Genomic DNA, 8,081 nt, shown 5'->3' with positions numbered 1-8,081 from the left:
TCTATACTATTACTAAAACTCTCACCTTGACCACTTCTGGTCTACGTTGTAAATAAATTTGCGCAAAAACACTATCGTATATCGCTATGATTTTTTCGCCATCGTACTCACCGTTCTCCTCTGCTCCAAGCGCCCTATGTTTTGTTCCAACCGATGAAATAATAAAAAGTTATGAAGGTTTAAAAAATTGGGAGATCAGCAGATTAGTCTTCTCGCCTGTCAGTCAACATGAAGGTAACGCACCATCCGGGGGCCAGGAGAATAAACCTACGGAGTCCGGTCGTGAGTCAGTCAGCCCGAAAGACCGTGAGTGTTGAGTCCAGAACTATGAGTGTTCCAGCCATGCTGACTGAACTGTGAGTCTACAAGCAGTTAGTGAGAGTTGAATCCAGAACTGTGAGTCCACAAGCTGTGCCGAGTAAATGTGAATCTACAAGCCGTGACTCACTCCGGAAGTCGCGCGCACTCCGGAAGTCGCACTCACTCTGGAAGTTGCGCTTACTCCGGAAGTCGCACTCACTTCGGAAGTCGTGCTCACTTCGGAAGTCGTGCTCACTTCGGAAGTCCGACCTGAGTCCAAGGCTGCGCTCGGTCCAGAAGTCGGGCCTGAGTAGATTCAAGAGAGTTTTACTGTCATATGTCCCGGATGTGTATATGTAATGGAAGGTGTGTGTGCGTGTGTGTGTGAGTGTGAGAGAGATGGAGGGTGTGTGTGTGTGTGAGATGGAGGGTGTGTGTGTGTGTGTGAGAGAGAGGAAGGGTGGGTGTGTGTGAGATGGAGGGTGGGTGTGTGTGTCGGTGTGTGTGTGTGTGTGTGTGAGAGAGATGGAGGGTGCGTGTCAGATGGAGGGTGTGTGTGTGTGTGTGTGAGAGAGAGATGGAGGGTGTGTGTGTGTGTGTGTCAGATGGAGGGTGTGTGTGTGTGTGTGTGCGTGTGTGTGCGTGTGTGTGTGAGATGGAGCGTGTGTGTCTTCTTCTTGCGTATGGCATGCACAGCCTAAAGTTGTACGACAACTTGTTGTATTTGATCTTATTTGATTGTGCATGCCAGGTTGATTACATTCGTCGAAACAGGGCGTCGAATGTTGCAATCTCCCACCCCGAGGGTGCGTGGGTGTGAGTGAGATGGAGGGCGTGTGTGTGTGTGTGTGTACGTGCGTGCTTGTGTGCGTGCGTGTGTGTGTGTGTGTGTGTGTGATGGAGGGTTTATGTGTGTGTGTGATGGAGGGTGTGCACGTGTGTGTGAGAGCACCAGCCATGAGTGATTGAACTGCTAGCCCACCAGCCGTGTCAACTGCCAGCCCACCAGCCCTGAGTCAACTGCCAGCCCAGCAGCCGTGTGTGAGTGAACTGCCAGCCCACCTGCCGTGAGAGAGTGAACTGCAAGCCCACCAGCCGTGTGAGTTAAATGCCAGCCCACCTGCCATGAGTGAGTGAACTGCCAGCCCACCAGCCATAAGTGAGTGAACTGCCAGCCCACCAGGCATGAGTGCGTGAACTGCCAGCTCACCAGCCGTGAGTGTCAACTGCCAGCCCACCAGCCGTGAGTGAACTGCCAGCTCACCAGCCGTGATTGAGTCAACTGCCAGCCCACCAGCCGTGAGTGAGTCAACTGCCAGCCCACCAGCTGTGAGTGTCAACTGCCAGCCCATCAGCCGTGAGTGCCAACTGCTAGCCCACCAGCCGTGAGTGAACTGCCAGCACAACAGCCATGAGTGAATTGACTGCCAGCCCCACCAGCCATTTGAGTCAACTGCCAGCCCACCAGCTGTGAGTTAGCTATCAGGCGACCAGCAGTGTGTCAACTGCCAGCCCACCAGCCATGAGTCAACTACCAGCCCACCAGCTGTGTGAGTCAACCAGCCATGTTTGAGCTGTGAGTCTCCCAGCCGTGAGTGAGTGAAATGTGAGCACCAGCCGTGAGTGAGTTAACTGTGTCCATCAGCCGTGAGTGAGTGAATTGTGAGTCCACCAGCCGTGAGTGAGTGAACTGTGAGTCAACCAGCCATGAGTGAGTGAACTGTGAGTCCACCAGCCGTGAGTGAGTGAACTGTGAGTCCACCAGCCGTGAGTAAGTGAACTGTGATTCTACCAGCCGCAAGTGAGTGAATTGTATGTCTACCAGCCGTGAGTGAGAGAACTGTGAGTCCACCAGCCATGAGTGAGTGAACTGTGAGTCCACCAGCCGTGAGTGAGTGAACTGTGATTCCACCAGCCACAAATTAGTGAACTGTATGTCTACCATACGTGAGTGAGTGAACTGTGAGTCCACCAGCCATGAGTGAGAGAACTGTGAGTCCACCAGCCGTGAGTGAACTGTGAGTCCACCAGCCGTGAGTGAGAGAACTGTGAGTCCACCAGCCGTGAGTGAGTGAACTGTATGTCTACCATACGTGAGTGAGTGAACTGTGAGTCCACCAGCCGTGAGTGAGTGAACTGTGAGTCCACCAGCCGTGGGTGAGTGAACTGTGAGTCCACCAGCCGTGAGTGAGTGAACTGTGAGTCCACCAGCTGTGTGACTGAACTGTGAGTCCACCAGCCATGAGTGAGTGAACTGTGAGTCCACCAGCCGTGAGTGACTGAACTGTGAGTCCAAGAATCCATTCGGTACACAATGTCCATACTAGCCCTCTGGAAACCAGTCCCTTCGGCCCACAACACCCATACTAACACTCCAGAACCCCCCCCCCCCCCCCCCCCCCCCCCCCGCAACTGCCCACCAATATTGGAATTGGTGGAGAGATGGAATATTGAGCTGGGGGACCAGCCCTCACATGTGAGAATGGGATCCAACGGGTCACACTGGCTTTATGTCAACACTGGCTTCTTCACTGAAGTGTACAAGAGGAAGCATCCAACTGTAAATACTGGACAAACAAGGTCTTATGTCAATCTACCCTCGGTGTTCTAACGAGATGTTACATTTCTTACCAAAACTCAGAAGGCACCTCTCAATGAAGACAGGTTAATGACAACATTTACAAAGGCCTCCAATGTAGCAACACATCCTTGACTAAAAAAAGTGCACTCAAAAACAAACTCTCAAACCTGACACCAAACCCATAGTCTAATGGGCTGTTCTCCCATATTTGAGGGAGACATGGACAGCCTGCACTAGGCGCTGTATAATACAGAACTGGCACGAAAAATCGTGTAAAAAAGAATATGGTAGCATAAATAAGATAAATAAATGAAGCTGAAATCCGATGGACACTTTGAAGAATATGGAGGAAGGAAATTAACCAGGGAATCATGATGGCCAAAATGGCTCTGAAATACCCTTGGGGCCAGAATTAGGGGAATTCCAAGGCATTTTATACAGACACTAAAAACAAAAGAGCAGGAAGGAACTGCAGATGCTGGTTTAAACCAAAGATAGACACAAAAAGATGGTGTAACTCAGCAGGACAAGCAGCATCTCTGGAGAGAAGGAATGGGTGACATTTGGGGTTGAAACCCTTCTTCAAACTGGTAGCTCAGGAGATGGTAGGACCACTCAAGAACAAATGAGGGAATTTATGCCTGATGTCAGAGGAAGTGCACAAGATGCTAACTGAGTGTATTCACCAAGGGCAAGGAGGATAGTGAGATCAGGGAGGGATATATTTTTCTAATGGCATGTTGATGTTAAGAAGAGAGTTGTTGGGTCTTTTTAAGAACATAAAAGTGGATGTCCCCAGTGCCTATAGGATGTCTTCCAGGATATTGAGAGAGGCAGGGAGGCCGAGGTGAAATAATGATGGTGCAGTGGACCGCTGAGTGCAATGGAAATGTCAAAAGCTCCCACACCTGATGGTGATTAGCACTAGTGTTCAGTTCAGGATCAAGTGTGGGAAAGGGATGGGAAAATAATCTCACTGACATTTACGGCAGCTTAATAAGAGTATGCCCATACATGTAAAACGTAATCACAGCTGTAGGGCTGAATATGACAAAACAAAATCAGTAGTAGAAACAAAGGACTGCAGATGCTGGGTTACATGCAAAAGGGCACAATGCTGGAGGAATCAGTAGGTCAGGAAGCATCCTTGGAGAACATGGAAAGGTGATGTTTCAGGTCGAGACCCTTCCTCATACTATATGTTTCCACAAAACATTGCCGTGAACATAAACCTCAAGGTTATTATAAAAAAAATAACGGCACAAAAATCCCAGCAAGTCTGGAGTGCATGTTACATAAGTTGAAAACCTATATTTTGACTGTAGAATACTGAAAGATTCAGAACATTTTGTAACTCATGTGTAAAGACTAACAAAATCAATGTCAGGCGTAAAAATGATCAAATAGTTGTTCTATAGCATACTACCTCAAAGTGAGAAAATCCTTTTTGAAATCTACACTATTACTAAAACTCTCTACTTGACCACTTCCATTTGCTTTGTCTATAAATTTGCGCAATAACGGTGCCTTATATCGCTATGGTTTTTCGCCACCTTACTCAACGTTCTCCTCTGCTCCAAGCGCACCATGGCTTGTTCCGATCGGTGGAATATTACAAAAGTTATGAAGGTTTAAAAAATCGTGAGATCAACAGATTGGTCTTCTTGCCATGAAGGTAACACCCCTTCCCGGTGAGGAGAGAGAACTCCCAGAGGCGGGGCTGAGTCCACAAGCCATGTGGAGTCCTGGGAAGCCGCTGTGTGGAGTCACTCCCCCAATTTAGTCCCAACTATTTTATTCTGTTTGAAAAGCATTCCAATATGGGGATATTGACTTTCCAATGATCACTTTCGTTATAACTAGAATAAGTGGGACCCGTTGGGTCCCAGTCACATGGGAGGTCTGGTCCCCCAACGCAACCCATTCCCCTATGCAATATTCCACCATGGTGTGGGGGGGTGGAGTGGTGTGGGGGAGGGGAGGTGGTGTGGGGGAGGGCTGTTGGTGGGGGGGGGGGGGGTGTGGGGGAGGGGGTACTGGTATGGGGGAGGGGGGATTCTGTGGGGGAGGGGGGTTAGTGTGCGGGGGGTGCTGTGTTGTGCCGCGGCTGGTGGCTGCTGAGTGGAGTCACTCCCCCGCACTCACCCCCCTCCCCCCACACCACCCATACCCCCCTTCCCCCTCCTCCCTCCTTATTTCCCCCTCCCCCTTCCCCCTCCTCTCCCCACAACCCCTCCCCTTAACCCTCCCATTCCTCCTCCATCCCCCCCACACCATCCCATCCCACCACACCCCCCTCCCCCCACACCCCCCTCCCCGCACCCCCCTCCTCCCCACACACCCCGTCCCCCACACTAACCCCCCTCCCCCACTACCAGTACCCTCCCCCACATCCCCCACCCTACCACCAACAGCCCTCCCCCCACCACCTCCCCTCCCCCACCCCCCCCCCCCCCCCCCACACCATGGTGGAATATTGCATTGGGGAATGGGTTGCATTGGGGGACCAGACCTCCCATGTCACTGGGACCCAACGGATCCCACTTATTCTAGTTATAACGAAAGTGATCATTGGAAAGTCAATATCCCCATATTGGAATGCTTTTCAAACAGAATAAAATAGTTGGGACTAAATTTGTGAACAGCATTAGAACACGAGGTAAGAGATGACCATTCAAATTTTTTGCATCTGCTCCGACATTCAGCGAGATCATGGCTAATTTTTTACCGTATCATTTTTCATTAGTAATCTTATAGTGTTTCCCTGAATTATTTTGATATCTAAAAATCTATTGATCTCGGTCATGAATATACGCAATGACAGAGCCTCCATAGTCCTTTGAGTAAAGACCTTCTGAAGTCCAAATAGATCACATCAGCTAGTTACAATCTCAAGAAACTGATAGATTTGTCAAACTATTGGATTACACTGTTTGGAGGCTTATGGATCTGCTGCCTCCAACAATTTGGGTTCAGCCCTGACAGCTAGTGCTGACAGTTTTAGTTTAGAGATACTACATGAAAATAAGCCCTTCAGCCCACCGTATCCACGCCGACCATTTATTACCCATTCACACTAGTTTTATGTCATCCTTTCCAAGAGATAAAATTTCAAGAGAGAGTTAAAGTTTTTAAGAGAGAGAGTTAGATTTAGCTCTTGGCTAAGGGAATCAAGGGATATGGGGAAAAAGCCGGAACGGGGTATTGGTTTTGGATGATCAGCCATGATCATGTTGAATGGCGGTGCTGGCTCGAAGGGCCGAATGGCCTACCCCTGCACCTAATTTCTATGTTTCTACCCTACTTGCTCATCCACTTCCTAATGATGAGGGAGAATTTACAGAGGCCAATTAACCTACAAACCTGCATGTCTTTGGAATGTGGGAGTAAACCGGAGCACCCGGAGAAAACCCACATGGTCACCGGGAGAACGTGCCAACTCTACACAGACAGAACCTGGCGTAAGGATCAGCTCTACTACTGCTGTGCCTCTGTGCCACCCTTCACTATGTGGAATTTGTGTATTCTCCCTGTGAGGAGTTTGCATGTTTGCCCTGGAAGCTGCTGTTTCTTCCAACAACACAATGGATTAGTAGGCTATTGGCTACTGTAAATTGTCTCTAGTGTAGGTTAGTTTGGGAAGTTGATTGGAACTTTGGGAGAACAGAAAAGGGGGTTAGTTTCAGGTATTCGATGGTCAGTTCTGACAATGAGCCAAAGGTCTGTTTCAGTACTATATGCCTGTGTGATTTCCCTTCTTAAATCCATGTTAACTATGCCCAAATCTATTATTATATTTTACATGTTCTGTGATTATTCCCTTAATAATAAATCACAACATTTTTCCTACTACTTATGCCAGGGCTAACTAGTCTTCCCTGTTGTGCTTCTCCCTCCTATCTTAGACAGTGGGGTTACACTTGCTATTTTAAAATCTGTGAGAGCCATTCTAGAATCCATGGAATTTCTGAAGACGACCCTGTATCCATTATCTACATAGCTGCCACCTTGAAAACCCTTCAAAATGCAGCATCAGGTCGCCGAGATTTATTGCCTTTCGGCTGTATTAATCTTCCAATTGTAATTATTATCACTGCTAATTTATAATTTCTTCATTCACGCCTGTCCTGTCGTTCTCCGCCATTTCTGTGGGACTAACACAAAATAATTGTTTCATTTGTCTGCAGCACTAGAACTGTACCACACTGCATGGTTGCTGATTATGACAGAAATAAATTATCAATGATTAAAGTATTTTCATACAATTCACCTTAATTGCTCAACCCAATGCAAAAAAAAAAGCATTGTTTCACATTCTATAGCACAAATTGAGTTTCTATGATCTTTTGCCCGCAAAAAGCAAGGCACTCCCCAAGACTGAAGGATACACATTGGCACATTTTATTAGAATCAATATATTTTTTTTTAATGTATTAGCTACCATCTTCAAACATGGCATGTATGGCATGTTATACCTCAGTATTATAATTTACAGTTATTCATAATTGACTTACAGGTGATAACATTTATTGGAAATAGGATTTTTTTGTGCTAAACCCATTTTCCGATGTATTAATAAAATTGCACGGATCTGAAACATGTCAAGGATGTATTTTTGTAAAATATGTTTTTCAAAATTATTGTGCAATTACACTGGCCCATGGACAATTTTACAATTGTGAAAATGCAAATTTAAAGCATAAAATCAATTCTGAAAACCAAAGTACTCATTTGCATAATTTATCGTGAGAATACAAATGATGCACAGAGAAGAAATTTTTAAGTTAAAATATGATGTCAACTTGGAACTGGAAAAATGCAGAGACTAACAGAGATCAACTTATTATTAAAGACAGGATTATTTTTAACCATTACAATTTCCTGCTGCATGCCAGGGTAAACATAAGTTTATATAAATACATAAAAAACATTAGAGAATTGAAAAAATGTCAAACAGTCAGTAAGAGATGTCATGTTCTGACTTTGTAAGGCAATGCAAATTGTTGATGTGGTTAGCTGATGTTAGATATGCAATAAAAGGCATGTAATAGGCCAGTGAAAGCATAGGATGATCTGAGCAGTTGCAAGATATGATGAGGTTTTAACTTCCTGTACTGGATAGGAACAATATACAGAAGAGGAAAATAAAATCTGATGAATTCACTTAGTAGCCTGAGGTTAATCTATGCTCATTTAATAA

This window comes from Amblyraja radiata, chromosome 2 (genome assembly GCF_010909765.2).
Source record: "Amblyraja radiata isolate CabotCenter1 chromosome 2, sAmbRad1.1.pri, whole genome shotgun sequence".
NCBI lineage: Eukaryota > Metazoa > Chordata > Chondrichthyes > Rajiformes > Rajidae > Amblyraja > Amblyraja radiata.
Note: the sequence above shows the minus strand (reverse complement) of the source record.